The 19,529-nt window shown below is 34.3% G+C and overlaps 1 protein-coding gene across 1 annotated transcript in view; it reads left to right on the top strand.

Annotated features, from left to right (window-relative positions):
- Positions 1-19,529, top strand: part of LOC137400856 (uncharacterized) — a 105,143-nt gene that overhangs the window by 67,878 nt on the left and 17,736 nt on the right. The gene's annotated exons all lie outside the window — the stretch shown is intronic.

The following is a 19,529-nucleotide window of genomic DNA, read 5'->3' as shown; positions in this document are numbered from 1 at the left end:
TTTCAAATTACAGCTACTTAATTTTTTTCATAAGTTATTTAAAAAAATACTGCGTTTACGATGGAAAATTCAAAAGTTGCAGTTGTTTGAAAAAGTTTGAAAACCTTTACACCTGTTTTCATTTTTCCTTATTTACTTGAATTGCACAAAACACTTTTTTCATGATATAAAGTTTACAAGTTAAAATGGTAAATATTTTATTGATGAGGTAGTTAAATATATGCATTAAAAATTTGTTTTTATTTAACATAAAATTAAAATAAATTTATTTTTATGCTAAATGACAATAAACTTTCTGCGCAGACTTTTCAACACTTTGGCAATGCTGGGCATTCAGTTAATAACGGTATAAAGTCTTGCTTGGTATTTTACCATGACATTAGAGACAGGTGAACCATGGTGTATCATTGATGTTAAAGCAAGGTGAACGGTGATGAGTACTTGACGCTAGAGACAAACAAATGCTGGTCTATCCTTGTTAGTAAAAGGAGACAGTGCTGGTCTATCCTTGTTAGTAAAGACAGGCAGTGCTGGTCTATCCTTGTTAGTAAAGACAGGCAGTGCTGGTCTATCCTTGTTAGTAAAGACATGCAGTACTGGTCTATCCTTGTTAGTAAAGAAAGACAGTGCTAGTCTATCCTTGTTAGTAAAGACAAGCAGTGCTGGTCTATCCTTGTTAGTAAAGAGAGACAGTGCTGGTCTATCCTTGTTAGTAAAGAGAGGCGGTGCTAGTCTATCCTTGTTAGTAAAGACAGGCAGTACTGGTCTATCCTTGTTGGTAAAGACAGGCAGTGCTAGTCTATCCTTGTTAGTAAAGACAGGCAGTGCTAGTCTATCCTTGTTAGCAAAGACAGGCAGTGCTAGTCTATCTTTGTTAGCAAAGACAGGCAGTGCTAGTCTATCCTTGTTAGTAAAGACAGGCAGTGCTAGTCTATCCTTGTTAGCAAAGACAGGCAGTGCTAGTCTATCCTTGTTAGTAAAGAGAGACAGTGTTGGTCTATCCTTGTTAGTGAAGAGAGACAGTGCTGGTCTATCCTTGTTAGTAAAGAGAGGCGGTGCTAGTCTATCCTTGTTAGTAAAGACAGGCAGTGCTGGTCTATCTTTGTTAGTAAAGACAGGCAGTGCTAGTCTATCCTTGTTAGCAAAGACAGGCAGTGCTAGTCTATCCTTGTAAGTAAAGAGATACAGTGCTGGTCTATCCTTGTTAGTAAAGACAGGCAGTACTGGTTTATCCTTGTTAGTAAAGAGAGGCAGTGCTGGTCTTTCCTTGTTAGTAAAGACAGGCAGTACTGGTCTATCTTTGTTAGCAAAGACAGGCAGTGCTAGTCTATCCTTGTTAGTAAAGAGAGACAGTGTTGGTCTATCCTTGTTAGTAAAGACAGGCAGTGCTGGTCCATCCTTGTTAGTAAAGACACGCAGTGCTAGTCTATCCTTGTTAGTTAAGACAGGAAGTGCTAGTCTATCCTTGTTAGCAAAGACAGGCAGTGCTAGTCTATCCTTGTAAGTAAAGAGATACAGTGCTGGTCTATCCTTGTTAGTAAAGACAGGCAGTACTGGTTTATCCTTGTTAGTAAAGAGAGGCAGTGCTGGTCTTTCCTTGTTAGTAAAGACAGGCAGTACTGGTCTATCTTTGTTAGCAAAGACAGGCAGTGCTAGTCTATCCTTGTTTGTAAAGACAGGCAGTGCTTGTCTATCCTTGTTAGCAAAGACAGGCAGTGCTAGTCTATCCTTGTTAGTAAAGAGAGACAGTACTGGTCTATCTTTGTTAGTAAAGACAAGCAGTACTGGTCTATCGTTGTTGGTAAACACAGGCAGTGCTGGTCTATCCTTGTTAGTAAAGACAGGCAGTGCTAGTCTATTATCCTTGTTAGTAAAGAGAGACAGTGCTGGTCTATCCTTGTCAGTAAAGACAGGCAGTGCTGGTCTATCCTTGTTAGTAAAGACAGGCAGTGCTATTAGTAGTATGTAGAGAGCAGATCTACACAAAAAAGTGACGGATCCAGCGGGGGGATAGAAAAAGGGGGTTGCGAATTAAATTGGCTAGGGGTGTAGATTGAATTGCGTGGAGTTGAATGAGATGTTGGGGTTTGGGGGAAAATTGTGGTGTAGAGTAGGGGGTTGAATTCGAGGGGGTATGGATCCGCTCCTGGCGTAATCGGCGGATTATCTGTGGATGAGTCATCCGATTAGTGGGGGATGAGTCATCCGATTAAACGTGGATTATCGCGGGATTAGTCGGGGGAATCGTTGCGGATTAGTCGGCCGAATCGTCGCGGATTATCGGTGGATTAGTGGGGGTGAATATCTGGGACATCGAGGGCTGGTGGGTTTTCCGGAGTGGATCTCGCGGATTATCGAGGAGAGCGAGAGATTACCGGATGAGTGAGGGGGTTAATATCTGGGACACCGAGGGGTTGATTTTCCGGAGAATGTTATATATTTGGTTGAATGAGAGATAAGTTTTTATTATAAAATATAAACTATAAATGTTACAAAAAATTCAAAATCATTCTGTCATTCGTTTTAAAAAGGAAAGTTTTGGAATACATCTTTCATCAATTTCTGTGTCACATCGAAGAACTAAAATAAGAGTTGATTTTCCCAAAGAATTGAGAAACTGAACAGGAAGTAACAAATCTAACCCTTCATTATTTCCAATATTATCATAAATGAAGGTATCTTTAGGTGTAGTAGAATTTGAAATAGGCTGAAGATTACAGATAAAGTCAATATCTTGAAAATTCGATCCTGGAGGACATTGCAACATTGAAAGAGTAGAGTTATATCCACATAATTCTCCTCTGTAGAATAATTTGAAATCAATTAGAATATCGATTGTGGAATTTTGAACTGAATATTCACATTCAGAATATGTTAGAACTTGCTCCGATGAAGCTGACACTATAGGATTAAGGTATAGGTTTTCTCCATCTGTTTCATCTTCATTTAGTAGTTCTTTACACGCAAATCTGTGATTGCCTGGTAATGGATAACCACAATGAAAGTAGTCTGATGGAAATATTCTTCCGCATGTTTCATTATTCTTGTGATATAAAGTAGTTTCTTCGAATGGAAGTAGTAATGAAACTTCAAATTCATTGAGTGTTCTGCTTAAGCAGTTATTCGCATCGGTAACATATTGAATTCTTTGATTTCCATTTATTATTCCCGTAAACCGTAAAATGAGAAATATTATAATGTGCAAATTCATTATAGTCATAGTGTCTTTTTAAAATACTACTCTCTTAACTGAAGTAGGCAAAGAAAATGAATAAAAAGTATGTCGATATAATATATATAGTTCATTCTTCAAAATTATCTTGAAATACTATACAAAAAAGTTATTCAATTCTGTTTGATGACTCAATCCTTCTTGGATATGAAGTGAATAAATATAAAGAATTATGCAAAGTCTAACTGTGATGTTTATCAATTCTTCCCATTGATATGTAGGAGTTCACTGAAGTAATGATTTGTAACTTGTTGATCATTGGCTTCTCCTCTCAAATATGGATAAAGTCTTGATTCGGTTAATATTATGTTTGAAGGTGTGTTCCAATCAAGTGAGGATAATAATGATAGTTGGACTTTGTCACTCCTTGGTCCGATTTGAGCAGATTCCAAACACGTTCCAATATCGAGTTCGGCAAAAGTCTCATGAAGTTCTTGTCGAGTCAATCCTTCATTTCCATATCGTACTTGCATTATTCTAATACAATGTTGACATCCTCGAGCTCCCTCGAAGCATCTACACTGACTTTCTAAATATGTTACGAAGCGTTTATAGATATAGAATCCGATAACATAGTAAAAAGTTTCTTCAGTAACTCTTCTGATGAATTTTTTTGTGTTTTTCTTTACAACCACTCTTGATAATTGTCCATCCTTAAGATGAGCTGGAATAAACTCCTCTAGAAATATAACCGACATTGTTTCTGTTTTCTTCGTTTTTGGTTCCTTCACCGTCAGAGCTAAATTGAAGAATGGTAGAGAATTCTAGAGGAGTAGACTTAATAACATTCCGAATCTTTTTTTTATTTTCATCCAACAGTTTTTTCATCTATAATTACATCATCAATTTCATGCTCGATTTCCTCTTCCAGTCTTTCTCCGATTAATGGAAATTGTGCTATATGAAGGAGTCTTCTGAAGAGCAGTTGTTTCGTTTCATCACGTTGTGTAGGATGAGTCATGTAGTGCTGAATTCTATTCCAAAGCACGGTTTCAAAAATCTTTTCTTCCATCGTTTTAAAGTCGATCGCGATAAATCTGTTAATCCATTCTAAATCAACCTCTTTTCCAATTTTACCTTCTCGAATGGTAGCTTCAAGATCAACCCATTCAAAGATCATCTTCAAATCTGAGGGTGTTATCGATATTTCTTTTACACATATTGTTGATTCCAAACATTCCCTGCATTCCAACGCACTGCAGACACAGTTGGACTTTAATCTTTTCAATGACACAACTTTTCTAAAAGCAGCTGTTCCTAGAATGTAGTATAAACATTCCTCGGTGAGATGTGTACGAATTTGTTCATTTTCGTCAAGTTGAACCAAGATGTTATCCGGGATTATTTCTGCAACCTCGAATGGAACAAAATCTTTAATCAGAATGTTTTGAGCCATGTTACTATGAGAAAGTCTACATTCGAAATGATTTTACATTGGATAGTATATTGAATTTATATGAGCTTAGTTATATATTATTGATATTGTATATACGAAAAGAAGAGTCAATGAAGAAAATAAAATTTTATCAGTAATAATACATCGAGGAGCAAAACTCTACTATCATATATACTTAGCAACAAAATCACTTCTAAAAATTATGCTAAAATATATTCTGTGCTCACTCCATCGTTACATACTCTTCTTTTTGAATAAAAATATGTTAATCCGGTTCTAAGTTGAGTGTATGAGAACACTCTATTGTCTTTTTTTACAAAGCCTTTGTTTATCCCTTCCTTAGAAAATCTTGATTGTATTACTTTTAAAAAAGTGTCTTTTGTAAAACTATTTGTAGTTTTACTTAATCCTTTACTGCTATGCTTTGTAGAATGAGTTTCATCATTCCAGCAAAAGTAAGTCTTAGAATTTAAGGCTACTATTCCATGACCTGAAAATTCTACTTTGAATAAACCAGGAGTCCTTATATCATATTGATATACTTCTTTGCAACAATTTTGTAATTTCCACAACTTTGTAGGATCAGATTTACAGAGTTGGAATTCATCCGAGTGTCGATCGCAATACATCCTAGGAAACCATTTTCCATATTCTTTGTAGTATATATCAGCGATCTCTTTTCTAACAATATTATCCATAGGTGCTGAAAGAGCCATGTAGGCACTATCTGTATCCATCGCCACATACTGGAAGTCCTTTCTGTCGAAGTATCTAAAATAAAAAAATTTCAATCCTTAATTCTTGTTATCTTAGTATTATAATACTCTCATTTCAAAAATTTATCATTCAAATGTTTACCATTATACATATTTTTTCTAGAAGATACAAATGAGATTACTTACCTATCCATGAAGTCATAGTAGAACTCCAACATCCGAAGTTTAGCCAGTTGTAATATGGAGAATCCGATATGTACAGGTATATCCATCTTCATCTGAATAAATATATATACAGTCTTATTAGATTCCTTTACATATATTAGTCCAAGTAAATTTTTCATTATGATTCAATTATATCAATAAGATAATAAATATATACTACTAACCGAAGACTTGTGTTGAGTCAACTCATAGAAGCTATCATCGATTTCCTCCAAAGATTCAAATCTGTGTGATCGTATTCTCAAGGATGCTTCATAATCTCCTTGAATATACTTGACATTTCGATGATTTAATTTCTCAGTGATTGTTTTCCCATACGATGAATTTCCAATGAGTTTATTGGTTGTGGCTATCAACTCTTGGTCAGGATCTTTATCACCAGCTCTTCTAGCATTTGAGACAGATTCTCCAAATGACTGGAAAACTCTTCTAGGGGTGTATTCTATGAGTTGATATATTTTGGTTATAATCAACCCATGATTAAGATACCATTTTGCTAAAGTGGTGAGTAGTAAAATTTTTTGTCCAAACATACTCCCCACCAAAGTTCGTTGTTCTTGAGGTAGCATTCCTTCCTTTTCAGCAAATTCTTTCATACTTTCACTAAGATGATTTCTATTCAAAGATGTATTCTTGAAAATGGGACTCATTTCTGAAAACTTTTCGTATAAGTTTTCAGGAACAGATATATCGCATTCAATGAATCCATATATCTCCCCTTTTATAATCTGCTGAATAATCTCATCCTCGGTGGCAAAGGAATTGGAAGGATAAAACTCTTCGTTGAAGATACTAATAAAGTTCTTAATCTCGGTGTTATCCTCAATCATCTTGTCCCATTCACACTCCCAGATTCTTACTAAACGATATCCAAGTTCTTTAACATATTCTTCCTTCTTTATCGTTTCCTCCAGAACTTCACTCATGGGTCGATTCTTATATGGATGTATACTTATTCCTTTGGTCTTGTTACAGTTATGTCCATGCCAGAAACATCCATGAAATTGAAACACTGTATTCGATTCTTCACAATATCCATCAACAGGAAGATTATGTTGTCCAATTCTAAATTCTTTATCATTGTTTTCATGTAAGATTTGAATATTGTCCTTCCAAGTCAAAAATTGTAACCATCCATGAGCAGCCTAGCTATTTTTTCGAGGATGAGTGTATGCAAATCCATTTTCGAATCGCCTTATTCTAGGGTTTCCAGTAGGCATTTCTTGCATCATACTCCACAAATATAATGCATTTGCATCAACTCCTAGAATAAGTTCACAAAGTTTGGATTCCTTTCCAAACTTTCTTTCTCGAATCAGTGTTTTCTTCGACTCATGAAGTCTGTGAAAAATAATGCTAAGTCCACCTACGATATTGTCCTTGATGGTAAAGTAAATATCTTTATCGTTTTCCTTGATCAGACAGACAGGTTGACAAGTTTTGAAATGATGTGATGAGATTGTCTGATGATGAGAACTCATAGGATGAGGAGGTGAATCTGAAAGTTTCAACATCCATTTTACTGCCAATCCAGGAAGTGAAATGGCGTCTTTCAACATATCGATTCCCATGGTTCTGTAAACTTCTTTTTGTTTTTCTACAGCTTCAACAAATGGTACTACATCGAGATTGTTGTACCATACTAGAAAATCTTTTAACGTTTTCATCTTCTCTTGTTTCCAAATGTTTAAACAGATTTCATAATCAGCATCCGAAATATGTTCATCTCTCAAAGAACTGTAAAAGCATTCTTTAGGTGGTAGAAACGGTTGTTTCAACTTCTCAAGATCATCCATATATTCATAAGGATAGAATCCTTTTTGTTGAGAGCATTTGAAAGCTTTGAGATACTTTGCATAGGAAAATCCTGGAGCAATGAAGTTGGAAATATCCAAGAATTTGAATCTTCTTGATTGAATACAGCTCATCTTGTTTGTTCTTTTCACTACAAAATCAAAATCTTCATCTTCTGTGTCTTGAAGACATTGAAGTAGAGGTCCTTTCATCACATTCAGGTCGTAGTTTTGTGAATTAAATCCTAGAATCGGAATAAATGAGATGAATTTGTCAAAACGTTCAAATAAATGACGAAATCCCTCTCTTGAATGGTATACTCGAGGATTGGAAAATTTGCAGGATTTAAATCTTTCTTCAACTTTTCCTTGCTTTTCAGCTTTTGCCTTCATCAACTGTCTAATGTAGTAAAGTTTTTCTTCAAGGATATCCTGGGCTTCATCAGCAATTTGGGAAATATACTGAACAAAAAAAGATATACAAGAATCAGTATCTCCCTCACTTACAAAACACTTTGGATCCTTAAATCCGGGTACATTTGAACAAACTGATATACTCATCAATTCGTGTCTCGATGTGAATGTAACCGAATTGGAATTTGGTGGAAGGTCGGATTTTGGAAGATAACACTCGATATCATAGGTGATTAAAAAAGGATAATAAGTATCTTCCTCAGCCACGGATATTCCTATCTCTCGTTTCAGTTGTTCGAAAATTGTAGGTGTTGCCTTAAACTTTCCTCCTTCGAAGATGAAGTTTGTTACTGTTTCTTGACTACATTTATGTCTCTTGAAATTTCCTCGTTTTGTAAAGCTCACTTCACAGGAAGGACAACTAAACCCTTTAGTATAAGCATTAACATCCTTGATGAAACTGAAATGAGAGTTCTGCAAATCGAGGAAGGTTTCCTTTCCCTCTTTTTGGGTCGATGTCCAGATGACTGTTGAGGTTTCATCAGCATTCAGAGATAATACGGTTATACGGATGTCAAAACATTTCTCAAGAGAAATTAAGTCTCCTAACTCAATTCCAGGAAAATTCTTCATCAGATCTTTGGAGGATGAGGAAGAAGAAGAAATGTGTTTCGAGTACTTTTGAAATAGCATCTTCACAAGTTGCTGTTTTGGTCTTTGTCTGGTGTAACTACATCGCTTTGAACACTCACACATCTCCTTCAATGCTAAACATCTGAAGAAACAGAGATTGTCTGTGTAAGGAGTGCAGCTCATAGTGATTACATGTCGATTGTTAAGAATGTGAGTCGGAAGATCTGAAGCCACTCCTATTTGCCCCATTCCAATCAATTTATAGAAATAGAATGAAATATTGGTAATTACATTCAATTTCCAAGCTGTATTCGGGCGTTCTCGAATCGCTATAGCAGCAAGATCTTGTCTTGTCAATTCTTCAAAGAAATTCTGTAGTTCCTGTCTTGTTGTAATCAGTTTTGCTTTTTTGAAAATTGTAGCATTATTCGATGAAGCATGAAAATATCTTAATTCTCCTGAAGCTTTATGTTCAAGAATGCATCCCACACTACAATTTAACTTAGCTCTTGTTTGTAACCCATTCCAAGTTGTCAACATCTCGTTCCATATTCTTTCCGAATGGTTTGGAGTTGGAAGTTCTGCTTGAGGAATATTTCTATTCCATAAATTTACGTTTAACGTTTCAACAACTCTTCCTCGTCGTCTTTTTGTTTTCATAGCATTCCAATATCTTCTTATTAACTCATCCCATGCCTCATCATCATTAACAGGAATGATATCCTGATTAACTTGTTCTCTTTCATTTTCGATAGGAACGATGGGCTCGACTCTATCATTAATACCAACTAAATTGTCATCATCAGTGTCTACTTCATTTTCGTTTCTTTCGATTTGTTTTGTAGGTTGATCAGATAAATATCTATTTTCTTCGATTTCATTTGTATTTTCTTCTTCTGATACATCTGATTCATCGGATTCATCATCAGCAAGATTTCGAGTAATAGGAGTTACTGTTATCTTAGATCGACTAGGATCTCCTCTTCCAATTTGAGTTGAAGCAGAACGAAATGAAGAATGATGAGAAACATTCTTTACTTTTTCGAAAATGAAAGGGGGATTGGAAACTTGTATAATAATCGAGGCATCATCATCATCATCATATTTGTGATATTGTTCCGAAGAATCATTAGTTGATGTTGTAAATGATTCTGAACTTTCATTCGATTGGAGATGAATGTGTTTAACATGTCTTTTGAGGATTGATTTTTTGTTAAATGAAGTCGAACATTCTAAGCAGATATATTTATTAGCTGAAACGGATGATGCACTTCTTTCCCTACTTCTGCTTCTTTCTCTATTATCAATTGAAGTGGAAGGAGTAGAATTTTCCGATGAAATTAAATTATGCTCTCGTGAAAGCTTGAACATCTTTGAGGAAGATTTCCAGCTGCCAAAAATTAAAAATCTCATTTTACTATTCTCTCTACATTTATTCATTCATTAAAAAAATTTTTCCACCAATTATTGTAAATCAACTTACCTCATCAGATTTGCTCCAGTCTCCTTCTGAATGGGAAGATGCCGGATACATTTCCTTGTTGTATTCAAATTTCGGAGATATATAATCCGGTGAAACAGAGATAATCCAAAGTTCTGAGAGAAGATTATACATAGATATCCAAATTGTAGAATTAATCCAAACTTTTGTGAGATATATAATCCAGTTAGTTCGGAGAAATATAATCCAGTGAAACAGAGATAATCCAAAGTTCTGAGAGAAGATTATACGTAGATATCCAAATTGTAGAATTAATCCAAACTTTTGTGAGATATATAATCCAGTTAGTTCGGAGAAATATAATCCAAAGTTCTGAGAGAAGATTATACGTAGATATCCAAATTGTAGAATTAATCCAAACTTTTGTGAGATATATAATCCAGTTAGGTATAGAAATAGTTCGAAGTTCTGAGAATTTCATGTATAATAACTCCAGGAAAAAAAAGTCTCGATAATGGTGAGCCCATCAAACTTGGCTGTATTTATACTAGTCAAGTTCAAGGAGGTGGAACCCGGACAAAAGCTATAAATCACTTCTAATCCATCTTGTCTCACTCAACTTTCGCGAAAATTGAATTTCGCGAAAGTGAATTTCGCGAAATTGGATTTCGCGAAATTACACATTATATATATATTATATAGTCAAATTTCGCGAAATTGAATTTCGCGAAAGTGAATTTCGCGAAATTGGATTTCGCGAAATTACACATTATATATATTATATAGTCAACTTTCGCGAAATTGAATTTTACGAAAGTGGATTTCGCGAAATTACACATTATATATTATATAGTCAACTTTCGCGAAATTGAATTTCGCGAAAGTGAATTTCGCGAAATTGGATTTCACGAAATTACACATTATATATATTATATAGTCAACTTTCGCGAAAGTGAATTTCGCGAAATCCAATTTCGCGAAATTACACATATATATTATATAGTCAACTTTCGCGAAATTGAATTTCGCGAAAGTGAATTTCGCGAAATTGGATTTCGCGAAATTACACATTATATATATTATATAGTCAACTTTTCGTGAAATTGAATTTCGCGTTTTTCAATTTCGCGAAAAGTCTTCTGATATTATGGATGATGCAGCTAAATTTATCAAAACTCATTAATCATTTGATGAGGAGAATTGTATATAACCAGCAGAATTTTACTAAAACGATATCAGTTCTTCATTCAATCTCAGAGAATTAACACACTACACAACTATCGAGGATAATACTCAATCTGGAGTGATAAAACCTGGATCGAATAGTTCAGTGAAGATGTCGAAAAAGAAAATTTCACCTGTAACTCTTTCTAACACGACTCCTCCAACGAAGAAGAAGAAATCCAACCAAATCGAAACGAATTTGGAGCAAAGGGCAAAAGATGTGGCAGACAAGTTAAGAACATTAAGTAAGGATACTTTAATGGAAGCAAAATCACTGCAGAAAATGACAGACCTTTCAGTAGGATTGATTATGGAGGTGACAAAAACGGAAGAAGCTCATTCGATCCATGGAGCGTGCTGTATCATTCACTTCAACTATGTGGAAAATGGGATTAGTAAATCTACTGCTGTATTTGCTCCAAAACGATTTCTAGATGAATCGCTGTCTTATCCAAGTATTATGGTATATCTTGGATTAAAACCTAAGAGTAATGGACAGGGAAGTTACCATGACTTAAGACGAGTAACAGAAGGAACCTCAACTCCCTTGGACATGAAACGCACTCTAGCCAATCTGAGAACGAAGAGACTTGAAAAACTTATACAACTTTTCGAGACTCGTCATCTCAAGGAGTTCAAAGCACCATCTATTTTCTACTATCACAATGTTGGAACAAGTGAATACAAAGATGCTGAAGGCAAGGTGAATGTGGTACCAACTGTAACATTTTCAACCAAAGTTGATGGAGAGGAAGTTCAAGGAACTTTAACGATGCCTTCGAGATATGCCCTTTCGTTGAAAGAAAATTATCCGGGTATCATTATATACAAGGGACTAGTAACATCTCACAATACTCGCGAATACTACGATGTAGTAGTCATGGGACATGAAGAAGCAAGCAGATTTTACGAGAGTTCGGCACAATGCAAAAAGGATCCTGCTATCATAAATATTTCCGATGACGATGAGTGATTGATGAACAACTCGATACAAACTTCGTTTTAAAGATTGTACATGAACATTTTCTTATATATATATTCAATGTTTCATTTATACTATATTATCTTTATTGTGACCTATCTACTTGAACATTTTCATATATTTCAAGTTAAACATAAACCATTTTATTTTTATTGAAACAAAATGATGATGGAAATAATGAATAATACATATAAATATATCTTTTAAAGTGAATAATTTTGTAATAAAACTGATCTTTCATTCAACATATTAATTTCTCCAACAAATTTCAATCTTACATATATACAAAAAAAACCGAAAATAAATTCCTTAAAATTCTTAACCATTCAAGAGCTTCAACATTACAAAAACATCAAATCTTCAAAAAATAACTTTGTACATAAACACTTTCTCATATATATTCAATGTTTCAAATATATAACAATCTCCAGAAAATCAACCCCTCGGTGTCCCAGATATTAACCCCCTCACTCATCCGGTAATCTCTCGCTCTCCTCGATAATCCGCGAGATCCACTCCGGAAAACCAACCAGCCCTCGATGTCCCAGATATTCAACCCCCACTAATTCACCGATAATCCGCGACGATTCGGCCGACTAATCCGCAACGATTCCCCCGACTAATCCCGCGATAATCCACGTTTAATCGGATGACTCATCCCCCACTAATCGGATGACTCATCCACAGATAATCCGCCGATTACGCCAGGAGCGGATCCATACCCCCTCGAATTCAACCCCCTACTCTACACCACAATTTCCCCCCAAACCCCAACATCTCATTCAACTCCACGCAATTCAATCTACACCCCTAGCCAATTTAATTCGCAACACCCTTTTTCTATCCCCCCGCTGGATCTGTCACTTTTTTGTGTAGATCTGCTCTCTACATACTACTTTGAACTAATAACAATTCTTGCATAGAAGTGTCTGTATTCAAAAAAAGGTTACTGTCCAACAGAAGCTATTTATCAAAACTTTGAATACGACGGTACTGGTACCTTTCAAAATTGATATAAATGTAAAATTGAGATCGTACTGTCTTTGTCCGACCGAACAGAAAGAGAATGTCATGGCTTTTTCTACAGAGATAACATAATTGTCCGCGGGACAAAAATTGGCCTTGTATCCAAATATAGTAATAGACCATAACAAAGAAGACATTTCTCAACAAGGCATTGGGACACGTGGACGCAATGCTAAAATGATTAACTTGTGGATACGGTATGGGGAATATGATAACTTCATAGATCAAGATGCCTGATGTAGCTCAGTGGTAGAGCGCTTAGATATTAAACTGGCCAATGAATTCGTTCCGAGTTTATATTCATCAGAACGCAAGTATTTAATAGCCATTGCTGCAACTACACACATATCCCGACACAAACTTTGATAAATATATATATACATAAACATAAATATTTCTCTCAGCACACGAAGGAGTACGTAGAAAAGTTCCAAACATATAGTGGTTTCTGAGATTTCTTTAATAGTTGCAGTCGTATAAATCAATATACATGCATTTAGTTCTCTTTCAGTTTATAGAGTCAAGTTGTGCCCAATGACCGTTTATTCTTGAGTAAAGTAGGATTTCAAAGCATGTTAATCTTACTGGAAAAATCTACTGATTTTAAGCAATACAAACATGATAGGAAAAATCTATTAGTTTCCCAAAACAAATTATTTGATATTCGCTTGCTCATCTACTTAGCTACTCAAATGTTTATTGGTTTGTGGTATACTTTGGTTTACGGATACTGATCAGGTAAGATCAAGGTATTAGACAATTCATATAAAAGAACAGCGTTGAAAGTTTCATTCTGAGAGTAGAGATGACAGAGAGACAACCTATAGGTGATAGAAACAGTTTGACAGAATGAATGCATCTCAGTTCAACCGATGTTACACGGAGGCAGAAAATGAAAGGTACAGTCGATATATAGGGATATCTGTCGGTTTAATCTCTCTGAACATCATATCCATTGTTGTAAATGCGGCACACATCTTCTTTCTGATCGGGCTGCCCGAAGTGCGTAGATATAATTTTTTCCGGATTCTTGTTTACTTCGGAGGGGCTGACATTATCTACAGCTTTTCGTATGTTATGTTCACTGTGCTCGCTCTTGAGACAGGAGAAACAATACTTGCTAGCGTGGTTGAAAGTCTGAGCCAAGGAGCTGTTATGTTTCGGTATTTACAAATACTGCTGGCTTGCGTAGGCAGATTCTATGCAGTATGCAAGCCATTCTAGTACTCAACTTCAATCATCGTAACAAATGTTTCTAAAATATCGTTGGTTGCTCTGATTTCAAGCTTAGCTTTTGGAGTAGCTACTGCAATGGTAAAAAACTGCCTGGTCAGTTTCCAAGGTAATACGCGCTCCGACGATTCAAGCAAAGGTTCTATGTTCATCGTCTTTGGTATTATCATTTCAACTGTACTTTGCACCAGTGTGTTGCTGGTCAAAGTATCGAAAGAACTGCAGCAGATGAAAGCGAGAAGCAACTTAAAAGAAGATGATCAATTGGTAATAAATGCTTCTCGATATGTTAAAATAACAAGTTTACTGTTCTATTCAACAATCTCTACCGCACTAGTCTCAGTAATTGTTCTTCCAAGTACAAAAGACAAGAAGAAGCTCGCTTTGTATTCCTACATAATTGACCTTCTCAGAGATATCCTTCAGTCAGTATATGGCATTTTAAATGTATTTTTGTACGCATACGTAAACAGAGGTTATGCTCAGAGAGTGTGGAGTACGTTCCAAAGACTCTGCACCAACACAGTTCATCCTGGTGAATAAGAAAGAAGCTCACAAGCCACATCTCATTTGACTAAGTTCTACCGAAATATCTGATGAGTTGCTGTATGCTGGAGAAACATTAGCATAACCTTTGTTGTAGCTTCACGCTTTCCTAGTTTCTGGAATACTTTAAATGGTATTTTTACCACAATAGTATATAACATGAGATTTTTAAGACATCACAACGCAAACAGTAATAATCTGTTTTAGCACTTTTCATCATTTGGTGTTTTAACATTAGTTTACAATATAATCATATCTGAGTCGTTACCTGTTCACTTCTGGCATTGCTCACTTTGGTCTTTGGCACCATTCGAAACTTTCCCTTTTTTATCATTAATGTTAACTAACTACAAAGGCCTAGTAATGCATCTATTTGAATTAGGCTTCACTGAAAGCAAAGGTGTATTTGTATTAAATAAACTAGTGTGATCTTTTTTATTGCTACTCCGCGGAAAACATTACCATTTTGTACGATAAAGCTGTATACTGAACTTGCATTACTGATTTTAATGTTTTAAACATAAGTCTAAAGATATTCTAATAAATGACAATAATTGAATAGAATTCTAATAGAAAGCGTCTATGAGCATTTAAATATAGTATTAAAATATTACAAAAAATGAAACATTTATATTCCCACATTGAAAGTTTTCACAGTGAATTGACCAATGAGTGGCACTGAGTAAATTGTGGTTCATACTGTGTTTAAATCTTTTGCAAAATCTAGAATTTATTAAAAAGATTTTTATAAACTGTTTGGTTTTGATTTTAAAAATTTCTGTAAATAGGTAGATGTTCTAGGCTATCATTCTCATGTAACAATTTCCTTCTCATGATATGCATAGTTTCAAAAAGAAAAGCAGAATGTGTGTCAAAACAAATCAGTGGTCTAATCAAAAGAAGAATATATAACATTTATTTTGTGAAATTTATCATTAAATTGAACGACCAAGTGACTAAAGAGCAAAGTTATTATTTGTATAAACAAAAAGAGTACGAAGCATGTCAGTTTAAATGTCTCTATATAAACATAGGTAGAAAATCTACTTTTAAAAAAGGCACCTTGTAGATGCTGAGAAGACTACCAACCAGATTTAATATAAACCACAAACAAGACTGAAGTATGGCATAGAAAGGTTATTCCAAGTTAATATAGGAAGGTATAGTAAATAGAATAACATGTACATTATTTGGTTAGGTAATAAAAAAGAATCCACAACGCAGTTATTTTGTTTTTAGCATATATTGCTATGATGAAAATATTGTTTTTAGTGATTGGACTTTTATGCAGAAATAGTAGCAAAAATTTTCATCTATTCTTTGAACTTCAGATGAAACAACTTGAAAGAGTTGCTCTGTTGAAAGTCTTGTCTTAAAACTTAATAGCTCACCAAAAATATATTGATTAAGTTCTGATCAGTCAGTCTATGAGTAATAAGTGAAGTTTCAAATCCATATTTGAAAAGTCACTCAGAGTCTACTGACCAGAAGCTAATAAAACATCAAAGTACAAGTATATAGTTATTACGCAATAAGAATCTTATGACAGCAAAGCCACATCATAGAAGACTGCAACCTTTCTTGCAGTTCAGATTATTATCGACCATCTTCAAATATTTTCAACATCCTACCTCTTATATGATAGTTATTACAAATATCTATTAAACGCTTTACAGTTTAAATGTTGCAATATTTTACAAAAATAACATGTTCTAACTATAGCAAGTCAACATCAAAGATTACCTAATATTTTATCCACATTATAATTTCAAAAGAAACATTAAGAGACTGTTGAAACATAAAAATCAGTTATAATGAAAAACACAGTAGTTTACCTTTATTACTAACTCCACATAATATTCCTCTTTAGGTTCCTCTAAAATTAAAACATTCTCATTCAAATCATTGTTTCAATTTCGATTATCACTGACAAACTTTGCTGGCGGAGTGCTATATCAGCAAATCATGTTAAATGGGTATGATGGCAAACTTATATTTACATCTTGCTCATCAAAAACTAGTGAAGCCATTAAATTCTTAGATAAGTTATTGGTGTTTTTGAAAACTAAAATACAGTCAAATACATGTATTAGGAATTTCGACCTCTTTCACTAGGTTTTACTATTCTGCTTCATCAAATAATAATTTTCTTTATTAACCTGTGATTATTATAACACAAGTCCTAGTAAGTTTTCTTTATTAACCTGTGTTTAGTATAACACAAGTCCTAGTAAGTTTTCTTTATTAACCTGTGTTTAGTATAACACAAGTCCTAGTAAGTTTTATGTATTAACCTGCGTTTAGTATAACACAAGTCCTAGTAAGTTTTATTTATTAACCTGTGTTTATTATAACACAAGTCCTAGTAAGTTTTATTTATTAACCTGTGTTTATTATAACACAAATCCTAGTAAGTTTTATTTATTAACCTGCGTTTAGTATAACATAAGTCCTAGTAAGTTTTATTTATTAACTTGTGTTTATTATAACACAAGTCCTAGTAAGTTTTATTTATTAACCTGTGTTTATGATAACACAAGTCCTAGTAAGTTTTCTTTATTAACCTGTGTTTATTATAACACAAGTCCTAGTAAGTTTTCCTTATTAACCTGTGTTTATTATAACACAAGTCCTAGTAAGTTTTCTTTATTAACCTGTGTTTAGTATAACACAAGTCCTAGTAAGTTTTCCTGACAACTATCCTACTGTGATCATAGTGCTGTTGTGTAGAAGCCTTGTTAATATATTATATGCAATATAAGAAAGTGTTGTTCACAAAGCAGCTAACCACCAAGCTATAAGACACTGAGTGCACCAAAGACAAACAGAAAAGAGACCCAATCACCATTTTGTTAGCTCACTATATAGAAGACAGGCTGAAATAGAAACTGTTCAAGAAACAGTTTAGGAAAGAGCATTGTCATATAATTAAGACTCCATACCATCATTACACTGTCATAGCCTACCAAGGCTTACGAGATGAGCTCACAAGTCTTAAAATACTGGTAGGTTACGAATGTAAGTTCAAAAAGCAAGTCAATTGACAAGCAACATTTGTAGAGTTAGAGTTTGAGAGTGAAAGAAACAGGGAACGAGAGAAATAGTAAATGAATCTAGCTACAGGTCAAGATAAAGCTAGATAAAGGCATATTATCATCACTAACAAAAAGCGTGTCGTTCTTAACAATTTTTATGACGAATTTTGACGCCCCTATCTACCATCTCTAAACAAGCTACGACAATATCACTCAGTGACATAAATCCACTTGACTAGCTCTTGACAGATTGTAGTCAGTCAATGCACTCAGTCAAGTTGACTATAACAATTAAACTAGTTACTGACTATGGTTTTCTGACATAACAAGCCATTTAATCCAACATCTTATATGACACTTCAAGTCTATTGACATATAACCAGGTCATAATATTTAGCTCAAGAATCAAAGGACCACGTAGCATGCAGGTTGGAGATATAAGGTGATGAACACCCTTGTAAACGCTGTCGACTGAGTAGACTAAAAAGCTCTAAAAACGCATCTTTTGGAAACTAAGTACAAAAGGGAACAACACTTTTGGATATCACACATAAATTCAGAGCTTATTAAATGTTGCAGCAGTTGTTCTACTTAGAACTATCATTCACCCCAATAATAGAAAAATATTTAATGCAATTTACTCAATATTTTGACTGTTACCTTGAACATGGGTTTAAAGTAAATGATATTGTGTAAACCAAAAAACTGTATGATACCGGATCATTCTCACACATAGACAGTGTATTTGTAAAGAAAACTTGTAAAATAGTGCAATGAAAAATACATGAAAAAGTTTTTTCCTAAAAGCATGAGCTATATTTATATAGTGATCAACACCAAAAGCTGAAGAGTTTTAGCAAAACATTTAATTGATGCTAGTACTCATAGATTTTGAGTTATGGCTATATTACTAAAGCTACTTGTTAGACTAACTATTTTGCAAGCGCATTTACAAAGATCCAAACATCAGGTCATAAGATTAAGATTTCTGGAAGCACACATTTTACAAGTAATCTGGGGAGGTTTTGAAATCAGCTGCGTACAAACACAAGTCTCATCAGATAAGGTGGAACCATGATAGGAATACAGCAGTAGTTTACCCACTGCCTGTGTGCATCAGAGAATTTTTAATTGGTTGGTAAACTGATAGTCTACCTGCAACAATTGATAAATAAGGAATCATAAATGAAACAAGCTGATAGCTCTAGCAATTTCTAATATTTAAAAAAAGGTGGCCATCAAAAAAACTGTAAGCTGTATTTTATGCATGCTTCATAAGGAAATGTGGTAAAATCACCTTAGTATTTTATTCATTAGTGCAATACTAGCTGTGCTACACAGCATTGCCCGGGTAATAAAAAATCTTTGGTCAGAAAATTGATTTTCATGTAACATATATCAACATTTGCCATTCTAACTTTCATATACTACATATCCAGAGAAAAGTGTTTGGTGTAGTTGAAATTATTTAAGAGAAAATAAAAACAACTGTAAAGGCTTTCAAAATTTGTCTAACAAGTGCAACTTTCAAATTTTTACCAGGAAGAAAATGTTTTGTAGAGGCCAAATAAATTTAAAAAAATGAAAATAGCTATAAAAGAGATTAGATGTAAATATCAAATAATAAGCAAGT

Source organism: Watersipora subatra, chromosome 7 (assembly GCF_963576615.1).
Source record: "Watersipora subatra chromosome 7, tzWatSuba1.1, whole genome shotgun sequence".
Classification (NCBI taxonomy): domain Eukaryota; kingdom Metazoa; phylum Bryozoa; class Gymnolaemata; order Cheilostomatida; family Watersiporidae; genus Watersipora; species Watersipora subatra.
This window is presented reverse-complemented; position numbering and strand designations above follow the sequence as displayed.